At 48.4% G+C, this 18153-nt stretch overlaps 1 protein-coding gene across 6 annotated transcripts in view; it reads left to right on the top strand.

Annotated features, from left to right (window-relative positions):
• The window catches only part of DAG1 (dystroglycan 1), a 49177-nt gene that overhangs the window by 659 nt on the left and 30365 nt on the right, over positions 1–18153 (top strand). Inside the window, exons 1-2 of one of the 6 annotated variants that reach the window (XM_082288593.1) lie at positions 11712–11899; positions 12003–12089. The exons of 3 other annotated variants lie outside the window; for them this stretch is intronic. The gene's annotated coding sequence lies outside the window, so the exon portion shown is untranslated. Of the gene's footprint in view, positions 1–11711; positions 11900–12002; positions 12090–16974; positions 17055–18153 lie in introns of those variants that run through there. 2 more of the 6 variants (XM_082288594.1, XM_082288590.1) reach the window with 2 other exon arrangements.

Below are 18153 nucleotides of genomic sequence, written 5' to 3'. Positions count from 1 at the left end.
TCCTCGGGGACAGGTGGCTGCCCCAGGCAGGGTGGTCGGGCAACCCCTCGGCTCTGCCCCTTTGGGGCTTCGTGGGCCCCGCCACTTCCCAGGGCTGACCTTGGCTCCGGGCACTGGGAGCGTGACTAACAGCAGAGGCTGTTCCGGGAGGGACAGACCTGCAGGGAAACTTTATTTTTCAGTGCCCAGTGCAGGTGACTAATGGCAAGTTAGTAGTTCCACCGCCAAAAAAGGTGTAAATGCCGGATATTCCTTGTGGCCTCCCTGGTTCCTTGAAAGCAACAGGCTGCAATGTGGCCCAAGTTTCCAGTGCCCATCAAGTCAACAGGCGTGGATTTACTGAGTTTTGCCACAGGTTTGAAGTTGGCAGATGTGTGTTTTTGGAGTGTAACTAGGTCCTGCTGCTCAGGGTGGGAAGGTGTGGGCAGGGGGATGTGGGACCTGGCTGTAGGGTTTGTGATCGCTCCCTGAGCTGCTATGTTTCCCTTGGTCCTGGAGCTTTGTGCTCCTAAGCTTGAGAAAACGCCACTAATGTTCACCTGGCCAAAATGAAATTAAAATCTTTTTGTATTAAAAAAACCCAAGAATTTGCCTATTTTCTCTTAGCCCTTCCAGGCAGGAGCTTCTTTCTACTGCCCACTGCTGTTACATGATGGACTACTAATGCCTCTTGCCTTGGGAGTACTATCCTTAACAAAACTTGCTATTTAAGTTTCTATATGGAATGCTGTCTCTTCCAACCTTTAGCTTTAGAGATTCCTTTCCTCACTTTAGGAGTTTCTAATTCTTAGGTTTCTTCTCACAGTTTCTGCTGCTATACTGAGCATCCTAAACCACTTATTCATTCTTCCCGATGCTTGTCATTGCGCTCTTCTATCCTAAATATAGGGTAGTATGCCAACGGAAGGAGCTTTTGAGAGCAAGCTGAAGTGCTGGGAACACCACTGTTTACTCAGAGGAGTAATCAGCAAAGCCTGGCTGATTCCAGGTCGCGCAGACTCCTTGCTGCAGGAGTTCAGGCTCGCTTCTTTGGGAGTTGGCACAAATGCTCCAGTATCTGGGAGATGTTGCTGACAGCACCTGCTGGCTTAGACATACCTATTTCTTTAAGCGTTCTGTAAATAGAGTAGTAAATTGTGCTTAATTGTTGGTATCAGACCTGGAGAATCAGTAAGAATTATGGGGCTGATAGCAGTAAAAGTGTTCTGCTCTCACTGTGTACTAGTAAGTTTTGTATGGGATTTGTTGGCCCCAAGCACTTGTCTGCTTTTAGAAGTGCTGGTACTTGTTGGTAACTTACCCACTCTGTTCTCCTCATCTCCCAGTGCCCGGAGTGCTGAGCTCAGCTGGTCTCAGAAGCAAAGGATGATGTGTGGCAGGTAGAGTGGGACCCTTTGCCAGCTTCATCTGCGAAGCTCCTGGTCAGAGCTGGCCCAACACTCTGGCTGTGACTTGTCTTCCATGGGCGGCTGCTCTGCAGGAATTCTGGCCTGCCTCTCTTGGGCAGAGCCGTGCTCTGACAGTGAGGGGGTAGCGTTGGAGGGAGGCCTGCTGTGTCCTGGCTTGTGTGAGTGTGCCAGCAGACAGGCCTGAGAGGTGTTTTGGGGCTCTGCACTAAAGACCAGTGGTCCTGCTGAGGACTCGGGGAAAAAAGAACTGTGTGGTTGCAGCAGCTGGATCCTGGGGGAGTTTTCATGCTTTAATGTCTGCAGCACAGGTGTGAGGTGCAGTGTGTTGTCAGCCTAGCCGAGAAGGTGTGATGGTTCTGCCCTGGCAGAAGTGGTGTTGCTCAACAGTAGGAATGGTGTCTCCTTGCCTTTTCTGTGTGCCTTGGAGAGATAATGAGACAAATTGGCCTGGAGACATAGCAGGGTGCTGTGCCAGCCTGGAGAGGAACTCCAGCTGATGGAGTAAAAGTCTGTCTCATTCTGTCAGTAACAGCTACCTGAAAAGTTTTGTGGGGATGATTTTACTCCTGTTAGCTGAGGAACAGTATCGAGCAGTTAAGTCTAGTGATGATTAATTTGAGTGAGGAAAATGCAAACGCTGAATTCTTCTTAGGCAAACAGGGGTCATGTAAATAAATGCCTCTGGCATTCTTCGTGGTGCTTGCAGACTGTCTACCAATTACTTCTGGTCTCTTGCTGAATCAGTGGGAGGCTGTTGCTCCTTGAGCTCTGGGTACTTTGGCGGTGATTTGGGCGAAATACAAATAAACACAGTTGGATTGACCTAGAGTATCTGAGCTCTTGGTATGCTGAAAATGTTTGTTCTTAGGATGTTTGTGCAGTCTGGAGAGCTCTGTACCTTAAACCCAATTTGCAAAGGACTGTGACCATGTTTAAGCTGTGAAAAACAAAATATGAACCCAAAGAACCTGTGCTTTTAGGGCTTGTTCTGTGAGATTGAATTTGAGCAAACTGCTGAGGTGCTGCTGGATGGAAAGTTAATGTATTAACCTGTGTGAAGACTCTAGGTAGGTGCACATCCTAGTCTGGTGCCTTTTTCTATCTGTGTATCTCCCTGAGCTTATCTGTTGGCTGAAACTGCCTCCGGTTCAGCTTTTCTGGGATAAAATTTTAGCTTGCCAGCAAGAAAAGTGGTTGTGTATGTTTGATGTTACCAACATTTTTGTCAGTGGATTTTTCATGAGCATTTGAACTGATCTGCTTATGCAGCAGTATCTGAAGGAGATGATCCAAGTCCCCCAGCCAGGCAGGCCCACTCCCTGTGCAGTGCCTGAGCTGGTCACCTGGGGACCAGGAGAAAACTTCCTGGCTCTTGTGGCTGGTTTGTGAGCTGTTCTGGGTGACTGAGGAGGAGGAGAACAGGACAAGGTGAGTGGCATGGCTTTGATTAGAGTTGGGTAGCCAGTGGGGGCCTCCTGTTTTCCTGAATGCCACGTCCTGTTCAAGGTCACCTCAGTGCTGGTTTCTTGGAGCCTTGAGGCAACCTAGGAAATTCCCTGGAATCTCTGCCCGTGGCAGCAGTGCACCTTGCAGGGTTCTTCCATGTCTGGGGTCCTTTCCCTGGACAATGTGATAGGACCCAAGAGCCAGAGGGGGCTGCAGGGCTACCAAGTGTTCCCACAGCTTCTTACTGCAGCCCTTGCACATGTCTGTGGAGAGCTCACAATGGCTCCCAAACCTCAACACAAATGGTGTTCAGCCACCTGGCCCTGGCTGTGTCACTGCCAGCCCATGCCAGTGGCACTGCACTTGTCCCTAGCTGAGGTAGCAGAGGGTTGTGTGGGAAGGCTGAGCCGGGTAAGCCTCACTGCTTTTGGAGCAGACAGGTCAGACCCCAGACATGCCATTGTGGTGCCTGCAATCATCTTGCTCAGCTGATCTGTTTTGTCCCTGGGTTAGCTTTCTGCAGTTTAGTAACCTGGATTGTCCATGGAAGGAGCTTGTAAATCCCCAACCAGGAGGAGTTTGTCAACAGCACAGCACTGCAGGGGGAAAGGAAATGAGGCCCAGCCTGGAGGAGGAGGAGATGGGCATCGTCCCCTGTGGTGGGTTAGATCAGAGCAAGTGGTCACCTCAGCCTCCACCCTCATGGTTTAATGCTCTTAAAAGGGCCCTTCTCTTTCTCTGCATTCAGCTGTGCCCTCTTGCCTCCTCCTGGGGCCAGCTGTGGTGCTGAGCTAATGGACTGACCAGCTGATTCTGCTAATTTGGCATAAGGTTGGTGATTTTTTTCAGCTTGACCCTTTATTCACTTTGCACAGCTTTGCAAGGGAAGGGAGTTGGACCATCCTTGGAGGCAGGAAGCCATTGGATCAGCAGAGCTCTCTCTTTGTAGTGGTGCTCTTGGCCATAACAGATATTTACTTTTTCAGGGTTGAGTTGTCCCCTCTGTTTCACTGTCCTACAGGTATCCTCTAGGTCTGGAGAGTAATTCTTGGTGGAATGCAAAGTACTGTCTGACTTCAACATGCAGAGGGTGAAGCTTGGAAATGGCAATCAAATTTGTCCCAGCCCCATAGCGTTCAGCTTTGGTTTGGGTTTTTCTTTAGAAAACCAGGTTCGCAGCCTCATCTGACCTGTAAAAATGTATTTGAGTGAAGGTTTCCACTAATGAGTTCTCTTCTCTCCTCTTTTCTCATGTTGTGGTCTCACCACAGTGCTTTTCCATCACTGCAACCCCAAGTAAGGGTACAGTGTGTCTTTCCTGCTGTACTTTCTGAGAAGGGCTCAATTCATAGAGTGTTTACATGGGCAGTTTCTAAAATATTTTATATGCTGGTTTCTCTGAGCATTCCAGCAAACTGGCTCAGAAGCCCCTTCCTGCAGTACTTGATGGTGCAGATAGTCCTCGTTAGGGACCTGACAAGCGGCATTCCTGCCCTCCCTCCTCGGGGGTGAAGAAGTGGTTACGTGGAGGTTTCAGTTTGCTCTCTTGCTTAGTTACAGGCCACACGAGTACTGGATGTGTGTGCTAAATTCACATGGGCTTCTCTCTTTTTTGAACTAGACTGCATTTTGACTTCAGAAAGCTTAATCTTCTGTGAAGTGTGTTCCTTAAGGGTGAGGATTAGCATTCAGTAATTTTGATGAGTTTCCAGTAGCAGATACTGATCATTTTATATCAGTCCCAAGGGCTAGGGATTGATTTTTGAATGAGCTTGAGTGCTAGTTTGGTTTTCCACTGGAGTGTTGAATCATGGTACGTGATGTGAAAGGCTTGTGCCACTGTCACAACCTCAGATTGCAAGGTGGGGTCTGTGTGCTGCTGGTCCTTGCTTGGCTGGCTCTGACTGCCTATTCCCTCTTGCCCCCAGATGGACTCTCCTAGGCTTTTTGGGAAACACATCTCTTCCCAGAGCTTCCAGGATTTCCTTGTGTGCGTGGCTTGTGTGGGACTTTTCAGTTGCAGCAGAGGGGGACCAAGATCCCTGTCTGTAGTGCTCGGTTTCAGCAGTCCAGGATGCTGTACAGATTCCACTTTAATCAGGATGGAAATAGTTCTGAGTTTTTCCAGTGTGGCTTCTGGGCCTCTCCCATAAACTTTTTCTAAAGCAGCTCTTCAGTACTGGTCTCTAGCTGGGAGTTCTGTCTATAACAAGAAGTTTCATCAGCTCTTCTCTAGGAATTGGTGAAATATAAGGTGTGATCTTTGTGTTGTGGCACTTGGGATTCCTGCAGGAAGGCTTTTTTACACAGGTGTGGGCTTCTGGGTGGGGAATGAGAGGCATACTTGAGGCTGCAGTGATCCCCTGTTGGTGTCCCTTAGGCTTTCTGCTTAGGTCTTGACCTCAGTGGAGTGTGAGCTCTCTGTGCCGTAGGAGCCGATTCCAGCATGACAGACCATGCATGGTGTTTCCCCACCCCAAAGGAAATATTTCTAGTGGAATTTTTATGATAGTGCCTGGGGGCCTACATTAAGGGGATAAAAGGTGGTTATTCTAAAACCTTCTCTGAATTCAACTTCATAGGATCCTACCAGGAAGCTACACAGAATCAGTGTAGCTGTGTCTCTTTTTCTCTAAAAATCAGACTTCTGCCTCTACAGATACAGGTGAAGGCTGGCTGGAGACAAGAGTGGGACTATGCCAGTTCCAAGGGAGACTCTTCCTCTAGTATTTTTCCTAAAATTCAAAACCTCGTTTGCCTATCTTCTCCTCAAACTCCTTGGCATCTTTCCTTTCTTCTACCATAGCAAATGCTTTAAGACATGTGGGAAAGTATAATTGCAGAGGTACTGGCATCAACTGACCTTAATGGGCACAAACAACTCAAATAATTGATTTGTTTCATTAATTCTCACTTTCAGTTCATTGAAAGCTTCTGCAGTGTGGTGTTTGTGCACAGAATAGCTGTTGTATGGGGTGCGTAAGAGGTCCTACATGTTCTGCAGCATGGTCACAACACAGATCTGTCCGTCTTGTGTGGGATAGAGCATCAGGAATAGGGCAGTCAGCCTTATTTTAATGAGTGTCTGGGTCAGATCAGGTGGTTTTCAGGCTGGGCATTAATGTTTGTGTTGATGGCAGTAATACTGAGTGATTGGACTGATACTGTCATGCAATCTAGCATGAAGGTCTATGCCATAGTGCTGTATGTGTTTCCATGGTATCAGTTCACTTCTCCAGGGTGAGCTGTGTGGCCAAAATGTGAAACTTTGTGTCCTCTGCGTGGGGAATTTTGTGTTTCCAGTGATGTTTATAAAGCCAGTGCTTTATGATTGTCTGTATGTTTTGTGCTGGTTGCTCTTTAAAGAAAAAGTTACCACATCTTAGAATAAGATTTTGTTTGAATAGCTGGGGTCAGCCTCTAGGGAGGTAAAAAATTTAATCTTCTGAGAATGACAATTGCTGAGATAAATACAAATCTTCAGAAATGTCCAGAGAAAACTAAAGCAACATGTTGTAATGGTACTGCATGCAAAGCCCATGAACCCTTGGCACTACACTGTAAGAAAAGTGTAGGAACAGGGCTTTACAGCCTCATGAAAACTTTGTAGTCAATACTAACACAAAAAAGGGCTTCACTTGCTACTGGCAATGATGTAGAATTATATACTGAGGAATTAAAGCCTTGAGAAGGCAGTGGTGCTCCCCTGTTAGTGATGGTGATAAGCTGGGATAAAAGTTATGTGCGATTCTGTGTGCTGAACGTGGCAGAGGGAAGTACTCTGTGATTACCATGGGTGATTTGGGTGTGAGAAGGTTTGCTTAAAGCTTCAGTCAGAGGTGGACAAGTTCCTGCACTCTGGAAGCACTGTTCCAGCCTGTGATGTGGTTCAGACACCACCCTCCCCTCAAACCAGCGTCCCAGCACCGGTACCATTGCACTGCACGCCCATTATTCCTGAAAGCTGGAATGCTGACCCTCCTCTTCGTTCTGTGCAGCTCCACCAAAGCTCCTCCAATGTTGTAGTCATTGGGTCAGGTGGGAGTGGTGCAAGTGCTGCTTGCCTCCAGCTCCTGCTCTCCCTGTTGGAGCCGGGTCCTGCCAGGACAGGTAGGGCCGTGCATCTCTGGCCGGCGCCTCAGCGACTGGACGTGGCTGCGTGAGCTCAGCCTGGTCTGGCAGTTGGCTGTGCCGGGCCTGTGGGTATCCCAGGGGAGAGGGGTCGTGGTACTGTCCTGCTGTCACAGGAAGAAGCTGTTTCCTGCAGACCTCTGTGCTGCATCCTGGTGCACTTTGCTCCAGCGTGACCCAGCTCAGCAGCCTCCAGCCTTTTTCTCTTCCCTGAATGGCAGGCCCTAAAGCCTCCCCTGGAGGTGCATAACTTTGTATAGGGAACTTAATCCTGCCGACTCCAGGTAAGCCTCTTCGCACTTTTTATGGATTTCTTACAGTCTGTTCACATGCTGGTTCAAAACCTTTGCCTTGATATGATGCTTCAGGAGATCCTTTGAGGCACCTTCTCCCTTGTGCCACAGAGAAAGGCAGAGAACAGACGAGGCAGTGAGATTTAGGGTTTGATTTTTTCTGAAGTTAAGATGAAGTCAGGATACTGCAGATAGGGGCAGTTCTGAAGGCACACGTTGGCCACACATTTTGTGATGATTGGTCAGTTCACATCCTGCTGCAAAAGCAATCCACCACCAGCATGAGGGAGATTGTGGAGAGCAAGGCTGGGTGCAGAGCTCTGCCCTGGGAGTGTCTTTTAGGCTGGTGTAGTGTGTGGCTCGGTCACTCCAGCTGGGAGCCCAGGAAGGATTGCTCCACATGCTGAAGTCCTCGTTTCTGGTCATATATGGGAATTAAGGCTGGCTAAGCCGACGCCCTAGGCAAGTGTTTAGGGGTGAGATTCTTCTTTAAGCAGTGACTAAGACGATGATTATTAGTGAATTCTGTACAGCTGACTCTGAGCCCTGTTTGGGACCAGCAGTCGTAGTCTGTGCCAACTGGAAAAGGTCAGCTAAAGCTTGGAGCTGCCTGGGCACACGGTGAGGTGTCTGGTTTGGAGCAAGGAAGAGCCACCCTCAGCTTCAGTAGAAGCAGATGGCTCAGCTCCGCAGCCTGAGCTCATCCAGGAGCAGACACCTTTCATTTTCCGGTGTCAGTGTCTACTCCGGTTCAAGGCAGACGCTGCATCTCTAAAGAGCTTTTTTGCTCCCCTCTGGGAGTGGAGGAAGAGTCTTCATGGGAAATTTGGTGATGTAAATCTACTCTTAAGGAGCTTGAGGATCAGCTGAAGTGGCCAGTGTCCTCCTGCTTGGGCTTTGTGGCTGCAGCCATCTGAGCTGATTTGCAAAGCACTTTCGAAGGCAAACAGTTGTCCCATTTATCTCCTCTTCTCAGTGGAGAGGAATTACCTGTGTCAGCAGAGCTGGGAAGTTATTTTTTTAGTTCAGGCTTGGTGGGGAGGAGTATAAGTTTGAACTCTTCTGGGTGTTGCTAGTAAAGATCCTTCTGGAGCAGAAACACAGCAAAACATTGCAGCTCCCCATCTGGGTGGTGATCCTGAACGGAAGCACAGCCCTTTGGGGAGAATAGTGCTGCATCAGGAGCTGATCCTGCCAAGCATAATGCTCCAGGTTTTTATCTTCAGCTGGTCCCTTGGACTCAACAGGTTGCCAGTGTAGAGGCTGTTGGTGCAGGAAAAGAGGTCTTGCATTGGCGTCTCGTTCCATTTGTGGTTGGCAGGCTTTAGAGCAGTCCCTCGCTTAGAAAAGTCACATGAGAAAAGCATTTCATGTATTTTTAGATGTCTTTTAAAGTGGCTCAGTGGCTGAAAAGAAACCTGAGTCAGGTCACTTGCCTGCTTGCTGCAGTTTGCCCAGGAGTGCTCGAGCAGACTATTAATGTGGAATAGATCCAGTTGGAGCCTTCTGCTGTAAGGGAATTGCTCTGCCTGCTACCAGGATGCAGCTGGCTGTGGGAGGTGACCGTAGCTCTCAGTGTGTGCTGCTTAGATGCTGGTTAGGACAATAGTGGGAAATGAATGGGAGATGTCCAGCTGAACCCAGTTTAATTTCTCTTTATCTTTGAAATTGTTTGGGTTTTCCTTGGTGTCTTTGTGCAGTGCTTTTGCCCAGTAGTTTGTTGCAGGGTCCATACTTGGTGTGCTCAGCTTCTCAGCTGGTTTGAGCAGATGCTGCTGGCAGAAGAGGTCCTGCCTTTCCCTTGTGCTGGTGAAAGGGAAAAGAGAGGTGGTCCTGCAGACCCCACATCCAGCCCGGAAACTGAGCCAGATGGAAGCTGGCCTCTTGTTTGTCTCTTGTTGCATTCCTTTAATGTGTGTCAGTTCCCACATCCACTTCTCTGTGCACTCTCTCATACCAGCACAAAGGGAAAAGAGGAGCGGGATGGGAGAGGTGGAAATGCTTCCTTGGGAAGTTACACCAGCTTAAAATTATGATGATGCTGCTGTGGATCTTCAAGCAGGCTGGGGCACATCTGCCCTGTGAGGAAGAGGCAGGGAGAAAGCTCAGCCATTCCTTTCTCTGTAGATTTTCCAAGTCTTTGCCAACATGCGAGGATGCGTAAAGCTTGCAGACTCCATGTTGAGTGATCCCTTGAGATCTCTGTGGGCCACTGAATAGGAGGAAGAGTTCACCGGTGTAGGAAGGAAGCATGATGCACTGCACTGGAGGGGGAAGTACGAGCTGACATCCTGGGTTGCACATGTGGGTGAGGTTATTGGTTTGTCAGATGTTTGGTGGCTGGGCTGTCATACCACTGCCTGCCAGATAAGAGGAGCAGGGAGTCCTGCCCTTTCAGAATAAGCTGAAAGAATGGGAAGCAATGGCAAGTGAGGAGAGCAGGAGACTTGAAGAGACTAGAGAAGCCTCCTCCAAAAGCAGCGGTGTTTATGTAACAGCTAACACCAAATATTGATGTAAATAAGATAAGCTGTGATTTTTACCTTGAAGCATCTGGTGAGGTGACCATTTAGTGACAGTGTGTAGGCAGGTGGGACAAGAGGGCTGGAAAGCTGCAGATCGCTCTCCTTGTTCTCTGAAACAATTTTAACTATAAATGATGAAAGTCTTTGTCTAACAAGAGGAGGAGGCAGCCAGACAATGTAAAACCTGGGAAAGGGGTGTGTTTTTCCTTATTTACTTGCTAGAGTGCTTAGTAACGGAGAGAAGTAACTAGTGAGACTAGTGGCTTTTCTATCTCTTGAAGTCTTTGACTCAAGACAAAGTGCAAGAGTGACTTTAATCAAGAGGTGGAAACTTCAGGGACCCGTGATCGGGTCTCACTAGATGCTGGCCTTCAATATGATGTGGGCGTGGTTAAAAACATAACCAAAGTACAAATGTTGGGCTTTTCAACGTGACCTGCTAAACTGAGTATTTAGCAAGCAAATTTGTTTTTCTTGTCCCTGTCACTTAAAATAAGTGTGGCTGTGCTAAGAGCTCTTTGGAGATGCCTCTGCATCTCACCCAAAGCCCCAAATTGCTGCTTAATTTATGCCTCCTCAGTTTGAGCCCAGGTTTCTGAAGATGAATTTTAAGGGTGACCCTGGAACTTGAGCAGGGTGGTGGGTGTGGCTGGTGAAGGTGCTCCCTGGGGGTCCCACAGCACCAGTGCCTTGCCTTGTGTTGTCTGGGCTGGGTTGAAGGCTGGTGTGTGCTCCTGGGCTGAGGCAGATGGACAGCTGCATGTGCCCCTGGCAGGACTGCCTTGTAGGGAGATGTGCCGGCTGTTTCTGGGAAGGCTCCTGGGGCTGGTTGCTCCTGCAAGCCTGGCCCTCAGGGCTGGGGACATGCACGCCTGGCTTTTCCCTGGGTGTCTTTTAGTGCCTGTGTAAATACCAGCAGGCTTCAGATGCATTGCAGATTCTGGCCCCTTTTTTTAAGCCCTAGTCATAAATAGGTTGGTGCTCGCTTGTGGGTCCAGCGGAGCTGTCATTAGAAATGATGTAATGATTAAACTCGTTGTCGTGACGGCTTTCCTGCCGTGCTTCCCTCCCAGGTCTTGTTTTTCTGATCTCTTCAGGGGCATCACAGGTGCCAGGTGAGATACATTTAGACCCTGGAAAAAAGTTAATTTAGCAGAACTCACTATGAAGTGGTGCTTCTTACGGTGAGACAGACCAGCCACCGTCTGCCTTCTCCTTTTGATGCCGACACTGATTGCGCTTGCTCTGCTTCCCAGGGAGCCTGTCCCGGCTGCAGCACAGCTCTGCACTAGATTTTATAGTTAGTGCTCTTTGGAATAAGTGTCATTTTAAAAGTATCCAGCCAAGAAAGAACACAAGATGTAATTCCAGTGACGTTTGTGGATTTTTTTTTTTTTTTTTTTTTTTTTGTTTTTTTTTTGTTTGGATTTTTTTCTCTCCAGAAGGACAGTGATTTCTATTAAAGGGAAATGGCAGTGCCTGGCCTTTAGCCCTGGGCGGGAGATGAGCTTTGAGGGCTCATCCCTTTGCTGCAGGGCTGAGGTGGTTTTCTGAACTCCTCAAACAGTGCAAAGCTCAAATCAAGCCATTCCTTGCACATCTGATATTTTTGTAGTTAACCTGTGAAGCTTTTGTGTATGAACCAGAGGTCCTGGGAAGGTATGAGAAACAAGCTATTTTTACTCCATCACAAATAGGGCTTGGCATGTTTATTTTAGACTCCAGAGCTGCTCAGGCCACTGTGGGGTTTTTTATAGTCTTCTACTGTTACTGTCAGATTAAAAAATCAACTTGAACTCTGGAAATCACAGGAAAATAGGGTGCCCCGGTGTACTTGGCTCCAGAGAGGCTGTGAGGAAGCTGCGGGGAGGAGTTGCCTGTGTCATGCAGTGTGCCAATCCCGAGACTGGTCTCCTGCATACCAGAGAAGTCTTTTCTGAGCCGCCAGCTGTCCGTGGACTACGTGCCCTTCTATTGCATCAACTGCCCTGCAGAGGAACAGTTCCCTTGCTGGGTGTCCTAACTGCATCTGTAAAAAGTCCACAGCTGAATATCTTGAGGAGCTCTGGGGGTGAGAGCAGAGCTTGGCCGTGAGGTGAGCAATGCTGCAGCAGGTCATTTATGCCTCCTGCTCCACAGAAAGTTTGAGTTGCCAGGTCACCAACATAGCTTTGAATATTTTTTTTTTTTTGCTGCAGACAAGCTCACCAGGCAGCAGGAGGTGAAATTAATGAGACCGGCTCATTTTCCTCCTGCCACCGGAGTCTGAAAAGGGAAAGATTTAGGTCAGTCCTGCTCCAAGAGTGGGAGGATGCATGGAGGGCCCTGTCCCTGTCCCTGCATGGCCAGCTCTCTGCTCCTGCTGACATCGTGTGGTTGAGTAGTGTCCCTTTAATTGCAGGCGTGCTTTACACAGGCACTTCCAGCTTCTAAGCTCTTTATCCCAGTTTATTACTAGAAGTAATTAAAAGTGTGGCTAGTGGTGTGTTCACTCTGTGGTGGTGGTGGTGTGCACGGTGTTCAGCAGTAGGTCAGCATTGTGCAAATGTGTAACACAAGCAGCCCAGATTGTCTCTGCCCACGCAGGCTTAACCTCATCACTGAGGTGCCTGGTCAGCAGCCAGCCCTGACCTCTGGGCTGGGGGGTCCTGCTGAGCCCCAGGCTGATCCAGCCCCTTTGGGGTGCAGGCTGGAGCTGCAGCTGATCCGAGATGCTGCAGTGTTTATGGTGAAGCAGCACTCCACCAAGAAGCCAGTCGAGTTATTGACTGTTTAATTGATTCTCTAATAAACAGCACTGGTACTAATTTCCAGTTAGAGCATTTTGCACACTTAGGATTCTAAAGCTCATCATTATTACTGCTAAATCTGACAAATGGCACCGCTGCTGAATGGCAGGCCTGTCACCCTTCCCTCCCATGTCACTCTGTGTTAGTGTGCAAGTCCACGCCAGTTTGCCCTCCCACAGCAAGTCTTTTGGCCACAGACCAGGTGGAGAGTGCAACAGGTTGTCTGGGGCATTCCCTGGCATGCTGGGGGGTTCAGTCTGTTCTTTGGGGTCATGGCTGTCCGTAGGTGCCCCTCCTCTTACAACAGGAAGGTTGACCCTCCTTTGTTCTCTCTCACACCTTGTTCTCCATTTTTTCCTATTTCAGAACCCACCTCTTCACTGCCCTTGTCCCTCCCTGTCTCTGCCCAGACTCCCGCGTAACAGCCCTGTGTTATTTTCTGCTCATCGCTTTGAACTCTGCTGCATCTGTACCCAAACCCGGTGTTTGTGCTACATAGGAAGTTTCATCTCTCAGCCTTACATGACTTGGTGTCACCGCAGTGGCCTCACAAGTCTCCACACCCCAAAGCTCCCCTACATTTATGTGGTGTGTGTTGGCTACCCTACACCAAAGACAAAAATCTCTAATACAAATAGTGCACTTCAGCCTTGATTCCTCTCCCCGTGTCCAATTAAGCAGTTTCTTAGGTGCAATCTGCATACCAGTGCAGGAAATTAACATTTTTCACGGTTTTTAGGTTTACCCAGCATCCTTATCCTGGAGCTGTTGGAACTGCTGCCATGGCTCCCTGCAGAGGTCCCAGCTAGCCATGGCCAGCAGTGCTCCATCAGGACCTCTGGTTACATCTGTCCCTGAAGAATTTACAGCCTAAGCTGTAAGGATGGAAAAGGAGATAGAGGGGTCATGTAGCCCTGTTCCTGCTGAGCAGTCACAGAGCTCCTGTAAGCTGATTTAGCTGATAGTGGTGAGGAACACTGACAGGCACTTACCTGCCCCAGGTACCTGGCCTGACAAGCATGTGTTCTCCCCAGCTCCCCACAGCACTGATGGAGATAACTGCAGTACCCCGGGGGTGTTTTCCCCCTCTCAGTTTCAAGAGCTTGATGAGCAGGAGGGGTTTGTGGTGAGGATTGGGCTTTCAGCTTGGTTATTATCTGTTCGGTTGACTTAAGTCTGGCTTTCAAAAATAGGTAAGGCAGCCAGGCTCGGAGTGTCTGGCCTGTTCTCCAAACAAAACGCAAGCTTGGCCACAGCACTGTGTGTTTTGGATTAAGCAGACCTGAATTTATTTGTCAATATTAATATTTGTGTACTGTAAAAAGCCAGTGGAAGTCTGTGCTCTGAAGATTAAGCTGTGTTTTGTTGGTATCTAGTGCTCAAGGACCTGTATCTGTAATGGCATGGGTGCTGGGGAGCAGGATCTGCCCTTAGCCATACCCTGCTGTTTGCTGATGCTTTGGACCTTCCAAAAGCACAGCTGCTGTGTCTGGGTTTTCCCTTCTGCAAGAGGGTTCAATATCCCTGTGAATGCAGTGTGTTTGGGTTGAAGTGCACGGGTTGAGGTCTGTGTGTAGACAGGATACCCAGGTTAGGACACAGGATGATCCATTTTCCCTGTGCATGCTTCTTTGCAGTGTCTTTAGAGGAGCAGGGCCTTTGGGGAGCTTTGGCATGTCTGCAGTGTAGTTGGCTTGTTATGTGCAGTACTTGTGTCCTGGCAGCCATGCTCACTGCTCAAACGGAGCTCCCAGAAATTGCTGCCAGTGGAACGTACTGTGGCTTTGTCAATGACAAAAATACCTAGTTCTTGAGAGAGTTACTTTGCAGGCAGAGTTACTGGTGTATTTTCTTTTGCTTATTGGCCTGTAAAAACAGGTAAAAAAAAAAAAAGGTAGATTTGAAAAGAAACCCATTGTTGTTGGTTTGTGAATAAAGATATTTTAATCCACAGAATGTGATGTACTGGTAGAGACCTGATGTTACAATACAGAAGAAATGTGTTTGTAGAAAAGCACCTAAAAAAGACCTAAAAATGATTCTATGCCATACCCTAGGTAGTGCAACACAGTTTTAAAAATCAGCAGCAATTTTGGCTGGCAGCCTGCAGGTCTAAAATGTGAAGCATTGCACTGCACTTGACTAATATAATAAATTTTGAAACAAAGTGATTTAAAATACTTATTTATAGAAAATATATTCAGGGACTGGAATGCAACTACACTAACACTTAATATATTCCTGGAAGAGTTGTGTGGCTGGTCAGCGTTTGTTTTCCAAACTCTATTTACAGCTCTTCCAAACATTTCCATAGGTGTTTTGGACAGCTTTTCCCTGGCATGCTGCAGCCCATGGCTGCTGCCAGCAGATTGGGAGAGCCAGTGTGACAGAAGGGCTCTGTGCTGACCCCCCACCACGGGAAACTTGCTGCTCTTGCCTGACAGTCCCAGAGCAGGATGCTGGGGAGGCTGTGATCTCCTTCCCCACCTGGCATGGGTCCCTTTCCCCGGGACAGGTGCAGCTGTGTGCTTAACCTTTGTTGCCAGAGGAATTCAGCCCTTCTGCCAAATGCCTCATTCTTCGTTTCCTGGGATGATCCAGCCTGTCCCCTGCTGAAACGGCCCTTCCCAGGGTCCTTGGTGGCAGGGCCTCTCCTCCTGTGGCTCAGGGTGACCACACACACTTGTTCTCCTCATGCACCCTTGAGCAATTTGCTTTATTTCTTTTATGTCCCGTGTTTGCTGCATTGGCTTCACCCTGGCTTTTCTCATCCTCCTGATTTCCTCAAAACTTGGGAACATGTCAGGTGCATTTTTTCAACAGAATATCCCTAAGGACAACTCTTAAATAATCCTCTCGAGGAAGAGGAAACCAGAAGGATTGGGGGAGAGTGTCCATAACCACCTTATCGCTTGCAGCCTTGAGACCTGGCAGGAGTTGAAATCAATGTGTATGTTGCTCCTGCAGAATAAACAGCCTTGCGAGGACTTTGGCAAGCAGAGCCGGAGCAGTCTCTCCGAGGCCAGGGTATAGTTTGTTTTCTGGGACAAAGACTACTTAGACATCTGGATTGCATTGGGGATTTTAGGGGAAAGACAAATTATTAGTTTGCTGTGAATGGAGAATGACTCTGATTGCTCTGTGAGCGTGCTTTTGCCAGCTCACTGCTGCACGGGCTCCATCCATGTTCTCGTGCTTCAGAAAGAGAAACAGCAACTGTGGAGGCTGTTGGCCGTGTCCTGGGAACGGGGGGCTGAGCAGACCTTTCCCGACCTTCTGGTGCGCTGAGAAAACATGCTCATTTTATGGGCAGTTAATTTATAGAAAGTTCCTGTTTAAATTTCCTCCAAGGGCCGTAAAACCGGAGGACAGCTGCACGCATTAGCTGGCTAATCAAACACTGCTCACCCCTGGCTTGCCCTCCCCTTCTCCTCACCACCACTAACTTTGGGCTCCTTCATGTGAGTATGGCAGCTTTGGGAAATACACTCAAAAACTGTGTGCAGAGGAGTGGCTGGTGCTCCCAGGGTTTGGGGTGTCCTTTTGAAGCCACAGGTCTTGGGACTGGGCTCTTCCCCAGAAGCGTCCAGGGTCAGTCAGATTTTGTATCACACTCTGCCTGATTTTATAAAGGCTCTGCTGTTCTCTCTGCCCGCAGGAGTGGTGCTGCCTGCCATGGAAATATCCACCCTGGGCTGAAATCAAAACTTTGTTCCCATTTTGCTCATCTTCCAGGCGTGGGGAAAGCTGCAATTGTTTCCTGCTGCCTCCTCCCTCCTTCCCCAAAGACTGGAAATAAGTAAAACCTCATAGATTTGTTTGCAGTTGTGTGTGAGTTCATCCTTCGGTGAAAGGAGATCGCTTTAGATGGGTGCTGGGGCACTCCAGAAACGCGACTTTGCCTTGGCTCCTCGCAGCAGCCAGCCTGATAGGATTTCAGTATGGGTATGTGTTCTAATAAACTTGATCCTAATAGCTAATTTTGATCTAGTTTGACAGAGGGGTTGGGAACTTAGACACTGAATCTCTTTAGAGCTCCTCAGAGCTGCTTTTTCCTATTCTGACAACAAGCAGGCTCATGTTCCACCCTCTGCTATAATTGGACCGGTTTATTTTCCATCACCTTCTCACTGTGTTAAAACTAATGATGAAAAGGAGAAACTCCTAGCCCATGTTCAGGACTAAAAACCAGAACTAAACTCCTGCTCTTGCCCTCCCAGCAGTATCTGCTGCTGCTCCAAACAGCTGTCCTGCCTGCTCTCCCTGCTGCCCCTGCTCATCAGCTGCAGGGAAGGCAGCAGAGCTGTCTCTCTTTTGGAGAAGTCGGTGTGTTCTCACCCTTATCTCCCTTGTGTTCTAGGGAGTGTTTGACCAGTGCAGAAAATTACTTTGGCTGTGTGGCTGGAGGCTGCAGAGACTTTTTTGGAGCCCCCTGCTTTATCTGCCAGGAACTTAATAGAGGTATGATGGCAGGAAAGAGCAAAGGTGAGCACGTAACACCCATTACAAGTTTCTGAACCTTCAAGGGCTCCTGCAATAAACCCCTTCAGCAGATTGCCCAGTGTGATGCAAGAAAACTGGCCTGGTATCTCTTCATTTTGTTTAAGCTGGGGCCTGTTTCCCTTCCTTTAAGTCTCTGCAGCAGTTGGGGAAAAAATGCTGCTGATAGAAATGCCAGGAATGTGCACAGCAGGTGGGGACTGGCAGATGTACTTATCAATCACGACAGGCTGACGAGTGGTTTATTCCTCTAAAGAGCTACTGTTCGCCTCTGGCTTGGTTTACTCCCGTCTTCTCCAACTCCCTCCAGCCTCTACCGAGGTTCAAGTTAAGAGCAGGGTAGATTTCCTGGTTTTCTGGAGCATGTCATGCTTGGTGCAGGACTCCCTGCTCCAGGAGGCCAGAAGAAGGGGAGGCCAGGGACAGACCCAGTAAATCACACTGGAAGGGTTGCAACAGCACACCTCATCAACAACATGCCACATCTCAGGGACGGGATTTGGGAAGTCTTGCTTCCATGGTGCCCAAGCAGAAGACAGACTCGATTAGTTAATTGAATTTGCTGCACTGTTGCTTTTCAAAATATTACTTCGTATCTCAGAGGAGGCTAGAGTTATTTCAGTGGACAAAACCCTGTTTTAAGAAGGTGGTGCTTTGAGGAGATCACTCTTATTTTTGAGTGAGAAGACTGACACTCTGGATTGTAGATCTGTGCCTGTGAAAAGGGGAGCAGGATCCTCTGTTCATCGGGGGTTCAGAGAGATTGAACCATGGTTTGGTGTGGCTGCTGCTGATTTTTTGAGCACCTTTCACTTCATATGGAAATGCCTCTTTGTAACAGGGCAACCCGATTTACATGAAATAACAGGCTGAATGGCGAAAAGCCTTTATCTGTTGATCTCTAAGCAGCTTTCCCGGGAGTGTTGGCAGTGTATGTTACAAGCAGAGCAAACCTACAGTCACAAACGACATTATGGATGCTTTTCCCTCCGAGCTTTCATTCTGGCTGCTGTGCTTGTGTCAGAATTCGTGTGTTATCCCAGTGCTTCGGATCCACTCC

This window comes from Coloeus monedula, assembly GCF_965178545.1.
Source record: "Coloeus monedula genome assembly, chromosome: 11".
Taxonomy (NCBI): Eukaryota; Metazoa; Chordata; class Aves; order Passeriformes; family Corvidae; genus Coloeus; species Coloeus monedula.
Note: the sequence above shows the minus strand (reverse complement) of the source record. Positions and strands in the feature narration are given on the sequence as shown.